The 17987-nt window shown below is 36.6% G+C and overlaps 1 long non-coding RNA gene across 2 annotated transcripts in view; it reads left to right on the forward strand.

Annotated features, from left to right (window-relative positions):
- LOC140600265 (uncharacterized) overlaps positions 1-17987 on the forward strand; it is a 90063-nt gene that overhangs the window by 17630 nt on the left and 54446 nt on the right. The window contains exons 1-2 of one of the 2 annotated variants that reach the window (XR_012003484.1): positions 5978-6112; positions 6574-6643. The exons of the other annotated variant lie outside the window; for it this stretch is intronic. This is a non-coding gene — a long non-coding RNA (uncharacterized lncRNA). Of the gene's footprint in view, positions 1-5977; positions 6113-6573; positions 6644-17987 lie in introns of those variants that run through there. 2 annotated transcript variants of the gene reach the window in all.

A 17987-nucleotide genomic window follows, 5' to 3' on the forward strand; every position in this document is an offset into this window, starting at 1 on the left:
TGCCAATTTTATTAGTCTTTTCAAAGGAGAAACTTTTAGCTTTGTTGGTTCTTCTTCATTAGCTGTCCTCTATTATCTTTCCTTCTACTCTCTTTAATTTTATTTTCTTCTTTTTGTCTAATTTCTTGAGATAAATACCTAGCTTATTAATTTTCAGTCATTATTTTCTAGTATATTTAGTTTATATATTTCCTTCTGATTACTGTCATAGCTGCATCTTAAATTTCTAATAATCAGGTTTTTTTAAAGATTTTATTTATTTACTCATACAGACCGAGAGAGAGAGAGGGAGAGAGAGAGAGAGAGAGGCAGAGAGGAGAAGCAGGCTCCTTGCAGGGAGCCCGATGCAGGACTTGATCCCTAGACCCCGGGATTGCACCTTGAGCCAAAGGCAGATGCTCAGCTGCTGAGCCACCCAGGCATCCCTTGTTATTTATTTTTGACCCATTTGACTCATTTTATAATTTCTCAAAGAAACAAATGGAGATTTTGGAAGTCATCTTCCCACATTGTATACTGGTCAGAAAACATCTGTATGATTTTAATCCTTTGAAATTTGTTGAGTTTTGCTTTATAACCCAGTATATTGTCAATTTTTTGTAAATGTTTCCATGTACTTGGTAACTGTGCATTCTACAAGTGTTAGAGCCAATGTTTTATGTATGCCTATTACTTTCTTACTTGTGCTGTTCAAGTATTTTCTCGCTGTTTTTTGGGGGTTTGTTTTATTGTTTACTGAGATCTTTTTCTCCAGGATCGCGCCCTGGGCCAAAGGCAGGCACCAAACCGCTGTGCCACCCAGGGTTCCCCTGTTTACTGAGATCTTTTAACATAATTGTGTGGATTTTTTATTTGTCCTTGTAGTTTAGCTTTTGGTTTACATATTTTATAGTCACATTATCAGGTACATATAATTCTAAAATTATGTTTTCCTGGTGAATTGAAATTTTTATCATTATGAAACCTCTTTATATCTAGTATCTTTTCCCTTGAAGTTGATTTTGTGTTATATTAATATATATATATACACTAATTTTACTTTGGTTATTATTTGCATTGTTTCCATCCTTTTCCTTTCAACTTTTCAATGTTCTTTTGTTTTTTATTATTTTTTAACATTTTAATTATTTGAGAGAGAGAGAGAGAGAGAACAAGAAGTGGGGAGGAGCAGCGGGAGAGAAAGAGAGAATCTCCAGCAGACTCTCTGCTGAGCATGGAACCTGATGGGAGGCTTGATCTCATGACCCTGAAATCATGATGTGAGCCAAAATCAAGAGTTGGACATCTAACTGACTGAGCCACCCAGGCACACCTTCAATGTCCTTTTAAAATCCAGATTGAAAATCCTTGTTTTTCAAACTGGAACATTTAGTCTGTTTGCATTAAATGTAACTACTGATGTATTTTATTTAATTCTATCATTTTATTTATTTATTTTTTAAATTTGACACACCCAATATCTTTCTTTATTTGCTTCTCTCCAGATGACTAAGTATATTTTTTAAAAAATAATTTTTCCCTTTCTTATCTTGGTCATTATATGCTTCAATTTTGTTCATTTAGTTACTGACCTGTACATTACAATAATTTATTTACTGAAGTCTAAAGTTAATACAACTTTGCCCTTCTTTCAGGTGGTACAAGTAATTTTGTGTTGCATTGCCCCTACCCCCAGCTTTATTTTTTCCTCCATTTTTTCTGGATTATTTCAACTTTATTAATCCACAGAAATGGAGGAGGCAATTTAGGAAGACATAATAAATTTAATATTGTTTGATATAATTTTACAATAGTCTTAACTAGAAATTCTAAATTTACTTACGTGTGTCTTCCTCTGAGTTTCAGAGCTGCTACGGAAACTTTTCAGTTGGCATATAAATTCTTATGTTTAGACTTTAAAGATTTTTTAATAAGTGGTGCATTCTAAGGGTGGATTTTTTACTTTAGCATCTTTATTGCATTGGAACAATTCCAGGCCAAATATAGCCACTATCCCGTATAGCACTTGGTGAGCATGTTTAATCTGAAGACTGCTGTATTTCTTTTAATTTGGAAAAGTTTAAGCCATGTCCTCAACCTTCTTTTTGTGGCTCTCCCATTAGACATATGCTGGAGACTCTCAATTGAGTCTCTATACTTTTTAAATACTTTTTCATAATTATGTTTTTACTTCTTTATCTCACTTTCATAGGTTCTGCATGAATTTCCCAGTACACTTCCATTTTATTAATTCCCTCACGACTATCTAGCTCACTTATTTAAGTTGCTAAAAGTTAAACTCTAATTTTTATTTCCAGGACTTTTAACTGTTTTTTAAAAAAGATCTGTTCTCATTTCATTTCTGCTTGTTTTATTTTATAATTTATTGATTTTTTCCCATAAGAGTATTATTACTTTATCTCTTTGAGTATCCTAAAGTCATGTTAAAATTCCTTTGTAATTTTCATTTTGTAGCTTCTGAGTTTACCTCATGTGTTATTAAACTTTTGATTTGTAGATCTGTCTTGAGGGCAAGTATTTTTTCCCTGTCTTTTTTTTTTTTTTTTTTGCTCACTCCTCTGCTTTGTTGCAATTGTATGCTCATAGCTTCTGTTGTCCTCTGTTCAGAATCAGGTGGTAGGGACAACTCACTGGTGATTTGAGGATAGCACAGATCCACTTGCTTAGCCAGTGGCAGCTCAACCCATATCCGGACTGCAAAGCTATCTGGTTTGTCTTAAGAAGATGGGCACATAGCTTTATGTAAGTTGTAGCCCCAGCCAGCTCTCGGGTACAGCTCTTTCCAGCCTCCTTTCCATGCCAGGCTGTTATTTCAAGCAGTGAGACTGGCTCTGGTCTTCTGCTTCAGGTAGGACACTTTTAGTCTACATCATCTTAAAAATATAAGCTCCTGGCTGTCTTTGCCTGCAGCATGCACCTGGTTTGTTGCTTTGTGTTTCTGTTAGGAGATTGTTCTTTTGGGATGTAAGTTCCATAAGAGCAGGGACTTTGTTTTGTTCAGGAAGGAGTGCTGTGACTTAAATTGGATGTGTATTACATAATAGGTGCTGGATTAAAGCTTGTTAAATGAATGAATGAAAGTTCAGTTACTGAACCACAGAGATGTTTGTCTCTTTTTAAGCTTGGCTACATTTTTTAAAGATTTCTACCTTTTACATTTTAATCTTTCATTGCTTATTTAGAGTGGAGAATGAGTGGCTCAAAGCATGAATTTTCAACATCTTGATCTGAAGTTGTGGCCAAATATATTTGTTAATACAGTTAATCATTTGCCGATTAGGGATGAATAGTGTGTGTTACAGTTGTTAGTACTTATATCTCACACAGCCAAATGCTTTAAAGTTTTAAGATCTTGAGTTCCACAAACTCAAACTAATTTCCTAAGCACATCTTGATTTAATTTTCCTCCATGCTCTAATGGTGGATAGCATTAAAAATTTCACATTATATTTAGCTTGATGGAAATCTGCCAAAAATAGTCATTGAACACAGCTTGTCTAATTAGCCCTTTTCCGCATGACTGTAATTGTGAAAGTGGTGGAAGGTTCTGCAGAATATAATATGCCCAAAGAATTAATTAGAAGCATGCCACCAAGGAGGATTTGGCATATGTATTAGTTTTCTCTTGCTGCTGTAACAAATTGCCACAAATGTAACAGCTTAAAACAATATCCATTTGTTATCTCATAGGTATAGAACAGAAGTCTGGCATGGCATGGCTGGATTCACCACTTAGGCTCTGGAAGAGCTAAAATCAAGGTGTTTGTAGGGCTGCATTCCTTTCTGGAAGCTATTGGGAAGGCTTCCATGTCTAACCTGCATTAATTATGCCTTTTATTTCTGATACTTTGACATCTAAGACCTTGCTGACCCTGGAGAGACTGTCTCTCTTAGGGTTAGTTAATTTCTAGAGATGGTAAGTAATTTACCAGGAAGTGTGCCTTTCACATGCATATTAACCAATCCAGAGCCTATACCAACCCCCGTTCTCCATTGGGCTGTCACACTCAGGGCCAGTATTCCCCTGCTCTGATAATCAGAGGTCCAGGTACTGGGCAATTGGGACAGCTCCTCAGAGCCTATTGAAATTATTCAAACTAGCCAATCCTAACCTGCCTACCCCTGCTTTGCTCATTCCTTCCTAGAAACTACAATAAAGACAATTGCCTACGTTTTCCCCTCCCCCTCCATTTGACTGACCTTAGTATTTTCCTGTGTGGCCTTGGGTATGGTGTGCCTATTCCTCTTGGCAACTGTGAATAACAAACTATCTTTTTAATGGCAAAGGTCTCCTGATCACTTGGCCTCACCATATCTAAATGATAATAAAACCTACATTTTAAAACAAACTTATTCAGGTTGTGGGCAGAGTCTAGTTCTTTTTCATGCCTTGCACATGGCCCCTCCAAGAGCTTCAAGGCAGAACATTAAATCCTTCTCATGTTTTGACTCCCTCTTCTACTACATCTCTCTGACTTCCTCGTATCCTTGTAAGGGCTCATGTGATTACATTGGGTCTACCCGAATAATCCAGAATAATTTCCTTACTTTTGATAAGGTCAGGTGATTAATGATCTTGATTACATCTGCAACATCCTTTTACCATGCAATGTAATCTAGCCACAGGAGTAATACCAGGGGGCAAATAATCAAGGAGGCCAAAATTCTGCCTACTACAGCATTTTAGAAGTTAAATAAAAATACTGATTTCAATATTTGCGCTGGGAAGACATCATGAGAAGTTGTAATATGTCTTTATCTGTTCATATTGCAGACTGTAGTCTCTTGAGTTTATTTCTTTAAAATTTCTATGACTGAGATTGCTTTACACCATAGTATGATTGAAAGAATGACGCTGTAAAGTTTTTAGTTACTCAGATATGAGTCTAGTTTTGTTCCTATGGTGCGTAAGGCCAAGATATTAAGCTTACATGACACTCAGACTGTGCTCTATTTGAAATTCCTTTTATTTCTGTAAGGGGGATCTTAGGTGTTTCTGTGTCTCTTCATGCACATTCGCTCTCACAAGACACCTTATTGCTTACTATATTTTTCCATCATAGTATCTTTATGTGGATTTTGTCTATTTTCTCATGTACTCATTGGGGGAAAAGTTCTGAGGCACGATAACATGTTGAAAGTTTAAACGGTCTGACTTATATTTCCTAGTACAAACAGTTAAAAATGCCTTATCCTCTGCAATTAATATAGGACCAAATAATGCAAATGTAAAACATCTCAGAGACAAATATTTTCCAAAATTACTTTACCCCAGTACCTACAGGCTCCTTGAGATGGTCACAAGTATGTTCCTCTTGCCTTCTGAGTGCTCATTCTCGTTTCCTCTAACCCTGTTTTACTATGCCCTCTATTTTTTTCTTCATTCTTTTTTTCTTATGTCTACTTCCTTTCTCCTTTCCTCTCCTATTTTCTCTTTTTTCCTTATGTGCTTGCTCTGATCCTGCTTTATGGAGTTCATCACTATGCGATTTCATCACTCTATGCTAGTTTTTCAGTTTCTTTGGATTGCTCTCTTACATTTTTCTTTTCATTGTATTTTTCCAGCAAGCATTGTTGTCTTATATCTTCTGTTCCTTAAACACATTATTTCCTTTCAAAGCACACTGTGCAATCAATTGTCTGACAAATAGGACCCACTGAAGTCTATTGGTAGGTGAGGAAAGAGAAATAAAATTAATGAAAAATAATTGCCATGTGACCCTAGATTTAGTCTTCCTCACCTGTATGGTGATTAATCCCATTTTCTCAAATTTAAGCTTTAATTTTCTAACTGGAGAATATTACAGATTAGAATCACATGATGAGGACAGGTAACCACTTGAAGGTTAAGTGTTTTTCAATTTCTTGCCAAAACAAGAGGGCATGGCAGCCTTATGAGATGGCTCAGGTTCAGAGACATGCTTCTCATGTTTTTCATGCCTTTGTAAAAGAAGTTCAGAGTTGCTCCAGCTCTAACATCTCATATGCCAAGAGTTCTGAATTTATCCCTGAAGGGTACACTGTGGTTAGTACACTATGTGCTTAATGAGTCTCCAGGGATAAAACTTAACTCTGAACTCCTTCAAATATGAACTGTCACTATTTTCCCAATGTAAGTAGATTTACCATAGCTTTGCCATTTGCTTAAGTATGTTGCTGTGCTGTAGTTTTCTCTTGCAAGATTGGTGGGGCTTGCATTTGGCCGTGGTCATGTTAACAAATCAGACTTGGCCTTTGCAAAATAATTTTGCTTTTAAGTAGTCAAACCTGGTCTTTAAAACCCCTAGGACCTTTTGTGAGGCTTTTAAGAAAAATATTTTGTGAGAGTAAAGTCCAGTTGTTTTTTTCCTTTTTTTTTTTTTTAAACTGCCACTATAATGGGAAATCTGGGCAGATGAATCAATTACCCCTTTTTCAGAGTTAAAGCAACGCCATACATAATGCAAATGGTAGCATTTTTGCCTGTGTTAGAATCACTCTACCATTTTCTCCTGCTATAAATACAAAAAGAGATAAAAATACATTATTTTGCTATTTAACCAAATGATTCTGGTCATTTCTCTTTGTCACTAGGTTATTCAGAGTGTAATCTCTTTTCAGCTGTAGAAATGGGATTCTTTCCTTGTGTACTCATGATAATCAGGTGAGACATTTGCTGTGATACTTTGAGGCTCCTATAATTGTGGCACTTGAGAGATGCTTTTCTGTGAGTTTTCTGTCTACAGTAAGCTAATGATCGAGACACTAACTTGAGGTAGGATTTATACTAGATTTTCCTCCTTTCACAGTCTAAAATTTACAGTACATTGGGGCTCTGATAACATATATATATATACGCATATTTTTTACAGTGTCAAAAGAAATAAAATGTAAAATGTAGCAGGAAGGATTTAAGCTCAAAATAATTTCTTAAATGCTGAAATTGTTAAGGGATTTAGCATTGATTGAGAGTTTGCTATGTGTCTACACTTTACACGTATCATCTTATTTAATTCTATTAACTGCCACATGAGGGAGGTATTATACTCCTCATTTTATAGGTAAAATGGAGACAGAGAATTAGTAGTATTTAAGGTGACTGAGATTGGGGAAGCCAGGATTCAATACTGGGTCTGTCTTCCTCCAAGTTTTATATTTTTTTCAGCACAAGAAGAGCCAGGACAGTTTTCTAGTTTTTTTTTTTTTTTCACCTGAAAGTCTTTATGTTCTTTTTCCCAGAATCAGTTAATTGAGACCTGCAGGTGAAAATGATGGACAGAGAACTCTCCTCAGTGTTGGGAGCTCTGGGTTCTAGAGCTATATCTGGTCTCCACATATGAAAGTAGATGTACAGCTGTTGGCTTTGCCTGGACTTTGTCAGTTGTAAAGCACTGTTTATAGGCAAGGTGCTATTCATGGATAAGAAAATGTCATCCTTGGTTTTCTTGTTGTGTAGAAAGAACACAATTTAGGATTTTCCCACTATCACTCATTTTACTCAATCTTCTACTCTTGGTCAGAGTGGTTACTATTAGAATTCACGATTGCTTGAGTGGAGAAGACATGGATAGTCAGCCTAACTCATATCTGTTGCCTAGCTTAGAGTGTTACAGAACTAGTAGGACAAGAAAAGAATGTAAATAGATCCTGTCTTGTGGCAAAAACGCAACAAACATAATAACTTTTGGATTCAATTCAGGATTATAGGTCCTACTGACTTTTGAATTCAGTCCAGGATCATAGGTCTTGTTACCAGTCAGATCCTAATGAAACGACCAAATTCAGTCTACTTTTGGGCAGATAAGGTTACATTTATACTTTCTGAGTAAAGCAACAGAGGCTGAGAGGTTTTGCAACTTGCTCTAGGTCACAGAAGTGTCCTACAGAGAGGAAAGAGAGAGTAGAACCATCTCTGAGTACAATGATCTTCCTACAGTAAAACACCAAAGGAAGTCTTGGTTTTGGAGATGTTTCTTTTCTATTGGAGCCAGAGAATGATCTGTCTCATTCTCCGAATCAACCATCGTGTTCAATCTAAAATGATAACTATACTCTCTGAAGAAAAAGGATCTTATGTAATAATTCCCTCTAACAGATACTAAAACATCCAAGTTGCACCTGCTGGCTCCAGATGGCCACATCTTGATCATCCAACACTTGCGTAAGTCCTCTGGTTTTAGAACTAGGTCTTTCATTACCTTTTGACAAAACTTCCTTTAGTATCCTCTATTTTCACTTCAGGTGTTTAGAGCCTGCTATGTTATTTGTCATTCAATAAACTAAACTGTGAAAAAAAATTACCAGTCGCTGATTATACCTGGTGTATATATTTCTATGCACCACTCCAACATTTAATGTGGCTCTGTGCTGGAATGGTCTTCATGACTGCACATGCTGTATAGTGACTTGTTAGGGAAGTTGTAGAGATGATCCATGTATTAGATGACGTCTTTTTTTTTTTAAGATTTTATTCATTTATTTACGAGAGACACAGAGAGAGAGAGAGAGAGAGAGGCAAAGACACAGGCAGAGGGAGAAGCAGGCTCCATGCAGGGAGCCCAATGTGGGACTCGATCCTAGGACTCCAGGATCACACCCTGAGCTGACAGCAGACACTCAACCACTGAGCCACCCAGGCATCCCGTATCAGATGAAGTCTTAAGTGAATTTTTGGACTCTCTCATCCTGTGAAGCTATGATTTTGTAATAGCAACATTGATCAGTTGAGAGAAATAGATCACTACTTGCTGGTAATAGTGATCAATGTAGTTAGCCATTTTATTGATTTTCTCTTAAAAAATTTAAAACTTTTCATTCCGGTGTAGTTAACATATAGTGCTAGTTTCAGGTGTACAGTACAATGATTCAACAATTCTATATATTACTTAGTGCCCATCAAGATAAGTGTACTCTTAACCCCTTTACCTGTTTCACCTATCCTCCTACCACCTAATGGTAACCATTAGTTTGTAGTTAGGAGTCTGCTTTTTGGTTTGCCTCTTTTTTTCTTTGTTCATTTGTTTTATTTCTTAACTTCCACATATGAGTGAAATCATATTGTTTTTGTCTTTCTATGATTGACTTATTTCAATTAGCATAATATTCTGTAGATCCATCCATGTTCTTGCAAATGGAAAAACCTCATCCTTTTTTAATGTCTGCCTAATATTTCTGTGTGCGTGTGTGTGTGTGTGTGTGTGTGTACCACATATTTATCCATTTATCTGTGGATGAGCGCTGGGTTGCTTTCATATCTTGGCTATTGGCTATTGTAAATAATGTCGTAGTGAACATAGAAATGCATGTCTTCCTTCCTGAGTTGTTTTCATTTTCTTTGGGTAAATACGCAGTCATAGAATTATTGGATCATATGGTGTTTCTGTTTTTGGTTTTTTGAGGAAACTCCATACTGTTTTCCACAGTGGCTGCACAGTTTATATTTTCACCAACAGTGCACAAGGATTCCTTTTTCTCCATGTCCTTGTCCACACTTATTATTTCTTGTCTTTTTCATTTTAGCCATTCTGATTAGTTTTTCTAAACATGAACCATTTTTTAAAAAAGATTTTATTTATTTATTCATGAGAGATACAGAGAGAGAGAGAGAGAGATAGAGAAGCAGGCTCCATGCAGGGAGCCTGATGTGGGACTTGATCCCGGGTCTCCAGGATCACCCCTGAATAGAAGGCAGGCACTTAACCACTGAGCCACCCAGGGATTCCCCATTCTGATTAGTTTAAGGTAATATCTCATTGTGTGTGTGTGTGTGTGTGTGTGTGTGTGTGTGTGTGTGTGTGTTTTAAGATTTTATTTATTTATTCATGACAGACACAGGGGGAGAGAGAGAGAGGCAGAGACATAGGCAGAGGGAGAAGCAGGCTCCATACAGGGAACCTGACGTGGGACTTGATCCTGGGTCTCCAGGATCACGCCCTGGGCTGAAGGCGGCGCTAAACCACTGAGCCACCAGGGCTACCCTGTGTGTGTGTTTTTTAAAAGATTTTATTTATTTATTCATGAGAGACACAGAGAGAAAGAGAAAGAGAGGCAGAGACACAGGCAGAGAGAGAGAAGCAGGCTCCATGTAGGGAGCCCGATGTGGGACTCAATCTCGGGATTCCAGATCAGGCCCTGGTCAGGCGCTCAACTGTTGAGCCACCCAGGGATCCCTCTCATTGTGTTTTTGATTTGCATTTCCTTGATAAGTAGTGATGTGGAGCATCTTTTCATGTGTCTATTGCCCATCTGTATGTCTTCTTTGGAAAAATATCCATTCAGGTCCTCTGCTCATTTTTTACCTGGGTTGTTATTATTATTGTTATTATTATTTTGGGGGGTGTTGAGTTTATAAGTTCTTTAAATATTTTGGATATTAACTCTTTATCAGATAGATCATTTGCAAATATCTTTTCCCATTCAGTAGGTTGCCCTTTTAATTTTGTTGATGGTTTCCTTTGCTGTGTGAAAGCTTTTTTTTTTTCTTTAAGATTTTGTTTATTTATTCATGAGACACACACACACACACACACAGAGGCAGAGACACAGGCAGGCAGAGAAGCAAGCTCCATGCAGGGAGCCTGATGTGGGACTCTATCCTGGATCCCAGGATCACACCCTGGGTGGAAGGCAGATACCCAACCACTGAACCACCAGGCATCCCTGTGTGAAAGCTTTTTATTTTGATATGGTCCCAATAGTTATTTTTGCTTTTGTTTCACTTGCCTCAGGAGACATATCTAGAAAAGTGTCCTATAGCCAATGTCAGAGAAGTTACCCTTTGTGCTCTCTTCTAGGATTTTTATGGTTTCAGTCCTCACATTTAAGATTTTAATCTATTTTGAGATTATTTTGATCTATGGTGTTAGAGAATGGTCCAGTTTCATTCTTTTGCATGTAGTTCTTTAGTTTTTCTAGCACCATTTGCTGAAAAGACTCTTTTCTAACCCATAAGCATGGAATCTTTCTGTTTGTGTAGTCTTAAATGTCTTTCATCAGTGTTAGAGTTTTCAGAGTCGGGTCTTTCACCTCCTTGGATAAGTTTATTCCTAGTTATTTTTTTATGTACTATTGTAAATGAGATTGTCTTAACTTCTCTTTCTGCTACTTAATTATTAGTATATAGAAACGCTACTGGTTTCTGAGTATTAATTTGTATCCTGCAAATGTACTGAATTCATTTATTACTTCCATTAGTTTTTAGGTGGCATCTTTTGAGTTTTCTATGTATAGTATATAATCTGCAAATAGTGACAATTTAATTTCTTCCTTATCAATATGGATACCTCTTATTTTTTTTCTTATTGATTGCTGTGGCTAGGAATTCTAATACTATTTTGAATAAAAGTAGTGAGAATGGACATCTTTGTCTTGTTCCTGATCTTAGAGGAAAAGCTTTTACTTTTTCACCATTGAGTATGATGTTAGCTGTGGGTTTTTCATATATTACCTTTATTGTATTGAGGTATGTTCCCTCTAAACACACTTTGTTGAGAGTTTTTATGAATGGATGTTAAATTTTGTCAGATGGTTTTTCTTCATCTGGTGAGGTGATCATATGATTTTTATTCCTTGTTTTGTTGATGTGGTATATCACATTTACTGATTGCAAATATTGAACCAACCATACATCCCCAAAATAAATCCCATTTGTTTGTGGTGAATAATCCTTTTGATGTTCTGCTGAATGTGGTTTGCTTATATTTTGTTGAGGATTTTTGCATATATGTTCATCAGAGATATTGGCCTATAGTTTTCTTTCTTTCATTCATTCATTCATTCATTCATTCATTCTTGTTGTGACTTTGTCTGGTTTTGGTATCAGGATGATGCTGGTCTCAGAATATATTTGGAAGCTTTCTTTCCTCTTCTATTTTTTGGAATAGTTGGGGAGAATAGGCATTAACTCTTCTTTAAATGTTTAGTAGAATTTACCTGTGAGGCCATTTGGTCCTAGACTTATTTTTTGGTAGCTTTTTGATTACCAAGCCAATTTTGTACTAGTAATTGGTTGTTTGGATTTTCTATTTCTTTCTAATTCTGTTTTAGAAGATTGTATGTTTTCTTGGAATTTATCCATTTCTTCTAGGTTGTCGAATTTGTTGGCATATAATTTTTCATGATACCTCTTATAATCCTTTATATTTTTGTGGAGTCAGTTGTTCTCTTTTGTTTCTCATTTTATTTATTTGGATATTTCTCTTTTTCTTGATGAGTTTGGCTAAGGATTTATTAGTTTTGTTTATTTTTTCAAAGAACTAGCTCTTGGTTTTATTGATGTATTTTTTTTGACTATGTCATTTACTTTTTTTCTGATCTTTATTATTTCCTTCCTTCCTTCTACTGCTTACTTTGGACATTTTGTTGTTGTTGTTCTTTTCTTTTTCCAGGTCCTCTAAGTGTAAGTTTAGATTTTTTGGAGTTTTTTTTTTTTTTTTTTTTTTTTTTTTTGTGGGCCTGTATCAATATATGTCCTTCTTAGGACTGTTTTTTCTTTTTTCTTTTTTTTAAGATTTTATTTATTTGTTCATGACAGACATAGAGAGGAGAGAGAGGCAGAGACACAGGCAGAGGGAGAAGCAGGCTCCATGCAGGGAGCCTGACGTGGGACTCGATCCCAGGTCTCTAGGATCACACTCTGGACTGAAGGTGGTGCTAAACCACTGGGCCACTGGGGCTGCCCTTTAGAACTGGTTTTGCTGCATTCTAGAAATTTTGGACTGTTGTGTTTTCATTTTCATTTATCTCCATATATTTTTATTATTTTTTTAAATTTATTTTTTCATGAGAGACAGAGAGAGAGAGAGGTAAAGACATAGACAGAGGGAGAAGCAGGCTCCTCACGGGGAGCTCAATGTGGGACTTGATCCCTGGACCCATGGTCATAACCTGAGCCAAAGGCAGATGCTCAACCACTCAGCTACCCAGGCATCCCTATCTCCATATATTTTTAATTTTTAAGATTTCTTGGTTGACTCATTGGTTGTTCAGTATCAGTTTAACCTCCATGTTTGTTTTTTGTTTGTTTGTTTGTTTATTTCTTGTGATTGATTTTTATTTTTATACCATTACGGTTGGAAAAGATGCATGGTATAATTTCTGTCTTCTTTAATTTATTGTGCCCTAACATGATCTATTCTGGAGTATATTCCATATGCACTTGAAAAGAATGTGTATTCTGTTGTTTTTGAATAGAATGTCCTGTATATATGTTTTATGTTCATCTGTTTTTTTTTTAAAGATTTATTTATTTATTTATTTATTTATTTATTTATTTATTTATTTATTTAAGACACACACACAGAGAGAGAGAGAGAGGCAGAGACACTGGCAGAGGGAGAAGCAGGCTCCATGCAGAGAGCTCAATGTGGGACTTTATCCCGGGACTACAGGTTCACGCCCTGAGCCCAAGGCAGGCACTAAACCGCTGAGCCACCCAGGGATCCCCTATTTATCTGGTCTTATGTGTCATTCATAAACACTATTTCCTTATTGATTTTCTATCTGGATGATCTATCCATTAATGTAAGTGAGGAATTAAAGTTCCCTACTATTATTGTATTACCATTTATATGCATATTAATATTTGCTTTATGTATTTAGGTGCTTCAATGTTGTGTGCATAGATATTTACAATTGTTACATCTTTTTGTTGGATTGATCCCTTTATCATTATGTAATGCTCTTCTTTATCTCTTTTTATGGTCCTTGTTTTAAAGACTATTTTGTTTGATTTAAGTATTGCTGCTCCAGTCTTTTTTCTATTTTCATTTTCATAGTAAATATTTTTCCATCCCTTTACTTTCAGTCTGTATGTGTCTGTATATATATATATATATATATATATATATATATATATTTTTTTTTTTTTTTTAATATACTCCATTACCCTATGTCTTTTAGGGCATTTAAGCCTAAATGGGCTCATTTTTAAAATGCCTCATGAAGTTTTGAAGGAGCATTGGGAGCTTTGGTTCTTCAAGTCCTCTTGGATATTGAAACTGAGGCCTGAGGGATGATAGGAATAGGACAAATTTGTCAGTTTCACTGCTTGACTCCAACCATTGCTATCCTTATTTTCTCATTATCTTCATGGTCTAAGTCTTCTATAATTTGGTTATATAAACTTTTCCTGCAAAGGGCTAGATAAAATATTTTAGCCTTTCTGAGTCTTATGAGGTCTCAGTTGCATTTTCTTCTCTTCCTTCTCTTCCTTCTTTTTCTTTTCTTTGTCATCTTCAATCCTCTAAAATTGTGAAAACCATTCTTAGATCGTAGGCAGTATAAAAACAGGCTGAGGCCACATTCAGTTCAGGGTCCAGAGATTGCAAACTCCCAGACTATGCCTTAGCTTTTGTTTGTTTTTAAACACCACCTTTTAACAAATAGGTTGTTTGCATTTTCACTATTTCAACCAATGCTATAGTTAAAAATCCTACTACTTATGTCTTTGTTCATGTGTGTCAATAGAATCCTAGAAGTGGAATTAATCATTAAAGTGTATTTGCATTTAGCTCTAAGACAGATACTGCCAAATTACCCTCTGAATTTGAAAATAAGGTTTATAAGGAAAATAATGGTTTCTCTCTAATAACTTGTGTGATTTTTTTTGTCTTGATTCCTAGGAAACAGCTAAATCTATGGTTCAAGTGTGGTAACTATCCTACTTCTTAAGTTCTTAAGCTATGTGTAGTTGCTACAAGCTGTCAGTGCTAAAGTGGTAGCTGTATACCTGAAAACAGAGGCTGGGTAAGTTTGAAGGACTAGCACCTGAATAGAATTCCAAAGCAGAAAAATAGGTCATTAGGAGACCTCAAATACGAATGGGACATCTTTGAGAATCTGAATTTGTGGTACAAATTTGATTAGCAGTATTGGGGTGTTGGTGAGGAAGCAAGGCCTGCAAATGGGAACAGATGCACGCAATCTGGGGGAACCCATATCCACAGTTTCTGATCCTGTGAGCTTCTGAAGGTTCACCTTTACCAGTAATTCTGAATTCCAAAAAGCTCTAAAGACCCAGACTTTAAAAAAAATTACTGTCAAAATCTGACCTGAGACTATATTGCATGTTTTTATCCCACTTAGTTTGAAAATGCATACATTTTGCTGCATAAATAACAATGTAGTTAATTCTAAGTTGTTCCAGGGGGTATTGTGTAATATTTGGCATGAGTGCCTCCTTATCTCCTTACCTTCCTAAAATACAAAAAATTTGGAATTCTGAAACATATCTAGCCCCAAAAATTTCTGTTAAGGGATTGTGGACTTGCAATAAATATCTTACCTGAAGGCCTGGGTGGAATCAGCTTTCTTCTTGCCTCTTTATGGTTTTGGTTTTACATTCTAATGTTATTTTTAAAAATCCTGTTGCATATGTATGTTTACTATGTGCTCTCAGTTTTCTTGGCAATAGGGATATGGAAGATAGCTTCCAAGAGGACCCACAATAATCCTTGCCCTTGTACAGTTTTCCCCTATATAACTCAGAGCTGCTCTGTGTATGCATAGAGAATATGGTGATGTGTAACTTCTGAGGCTAGGCCATAAAAGATATTTCAGCTTCTGCCTTGGTTTCTTGGATCCTTGGTTCTGGAGGAAGTCATTTGCCATGGCATGAAGACATACTAGGAACTACAAGAAGAGGCCCAAATGAAGAGGAACCAACAAGCCAGCCATGTGGGTGACAGACCTTGGAAGTGACTTCGCCAGCCCTAATTAAGCCTGTAGATGACTGTAGCCTTAGCCAACACCTCCACTGCAACGTCAGGAGACACTGAGTCACAACTACCCACCAAGCTTCTCCCATATACACGAACCACAGAAACTGAAAGAATAATAAGTACTTGTTGTTTTTTTAACTGCTAAGATTTGGGTGATTTGTTATGTAGAAACATATCACTAATGCAATGATTGCTAACTAATGAATAATCCTAAAACATCTACTGCTTGGAAGTTGTTTTCTGCAGGCCTCACACCAGTGAATAGACTTAGGTATTTGATCCCTGGTTACATTTCTTGCATAATCGTATATGGACAAAATCTGGCATTTTATCATTTATTATATAGTATTTAAATTTTTTCTCACTCTTCTTTCCCTTTTCCCCTTTGACAGAACTGCTGATATAATCTTATTTTCAGGGCAGCCCTGGTGGCTTAGTGGTTTAGTGCCGCCTTTGGCCTGGGGTGTGATCCTGGAGACCTGGGATCGAGTCCCGCGTCGGGATCCCTGCTTGGGGCCTGCTTCTCCCTCTGCCTGTGTCTCGGTATCTCTCAAGAATAAATAAATAAAATCTTAAAAAAAAAGTCTTATTTTCATGAAACTTCTTATTTTGTGACTATTCTGATTCTGATCAAGAAATAATTTTGCATCAATGATTTATTGCTGTGGAACAAACCACTCAAAAACTCAAGTGTTTTAAAATAATGACAATTTACAGATGGTCCCCTTATGATTTAAGATTCTTTTTACTTTAGGGATGCTTGGGTGGCTCAGTGGTTGATCATCTGCCTTCAGCTCAGGGTGTGATCCTGGGGTCCTAGAGTTCCACATTGGGGTCCCCACAGGGAGCCTACTTCTTCCTCTGCCTATGCTTCTGCCTCTCTCTCTGTGTGTCTCTCATGAATTAATAAATAAAAATCTTAAAAAAAAAGATTCTTTTTACTTTACGATGGTGTGATAGCAATGTGCATTCAGTAGAAACCATACTTTGAATTTTGAATTTTGATTTTTTTCTGAGCTAGTGATATGTGGTATGATATTCTTATGATGCTGGACACCAACAGCCAGCCACGGCTCTCTGTCAGCCATGTGATCATGAGGGTAAATGACCGATACTTACAACCTTTCTGTACTCATACAACCATTTTGTTTTTCACTTTCAGTCTAGTATTAGATAAATTACATGAGATATTCAGCACTTTATTATAAAATAGACTTTGTCTTTTTTTTTTTTTTAAAGATTTTATTTATTTATTCATGAGAGACACAGGCAGAGGGAGAAGCAGGCTCCATTCAGGGAGTCCGATGTGGGACTCGATCCCGGGACTCAAGGATCACCCCTTGGACCGAATGCAGGCGCTAAACCGCTGAGCCACCCAGGGATCCCCCAAAATAGACTTTGTCTTAAGTGAGTTTGTTCAATTGTAAATTAATGTAAGTGTTCTGAACGTTTTTTAGGCAGGCTAGGCTAAGCTAGGATGTTTGGTAGGTTAGGTGTGGTAAATGCATTTTTTACTTATGATACTTTCAACTTACAATAGGTTTTATTAGGAGTAACTCTGTTATAAGTCAAGGAAGATATATACTGTTTCTCATGATTCTGTGGGTTGGCTGGGAAGTTCCTCTTCTATTCTTGGCCAGACTTCCTCATGGAGCTCATGAGGTTCATCTGCTGGGTCTCCTGGAGCTGAGGAGTCAAGATGGTGTCATCGTCATGTTTGGGATCTCAGCAGGGATAGTTGGAAAATAGACCTCTTTCTCCACGTGATCTCTCATCAATATTTGAACCCAAGCTTTCTTCCATGGTGGCTGAGCCCTAAGGAAACACAGGTGGAAGTTATAAGGATCCTTGAGATCTAAGCTTCAGAACTTTCATAGTATCACTTCTGTCACATTCTAAAGGTCAAAGCGAGTCACCAGGCCAGCTTAGATTCAAAGGAATGGAGAAAAAGCCCCAGGTCATTACTGAAGAAGGAGCAACATCACACTGCAAAAGAAACATAAGCACAGGGAGAAGTGATTCCTCAGGGGACATTTTAATAATGATATACCATATGCTTCATTAGGGGAAATTATAAACACTAATTTACCACATTTCAGCGGCCTGGATTCTTGAATATAGAACCAGAAGATCCAGGACGATTCATTTATCAAACATACGTATATTAAGAATCTATTATGTGTTGGCCCTAGGGAATAAAAATATGTAATTCTTTAACTGAAGCAAGAAACAGATTTTTAAAAATCTCTTCAAATTCGGTCCTTTAGAATTAGGAAATGAGGGTTTACA

This window comes from Canis lupus, chromosome 11 (genome assembly GCF_048164855.1).
Source record: "Canis lupus baileyi chromosome 11, mCanLup2.hap1, whole genome shotgun sequence".
NCBI lineage: Eukaryota > Metazoa > Chordata > Mammalia > Carnivora > Canidae > Canis > Canis lupus.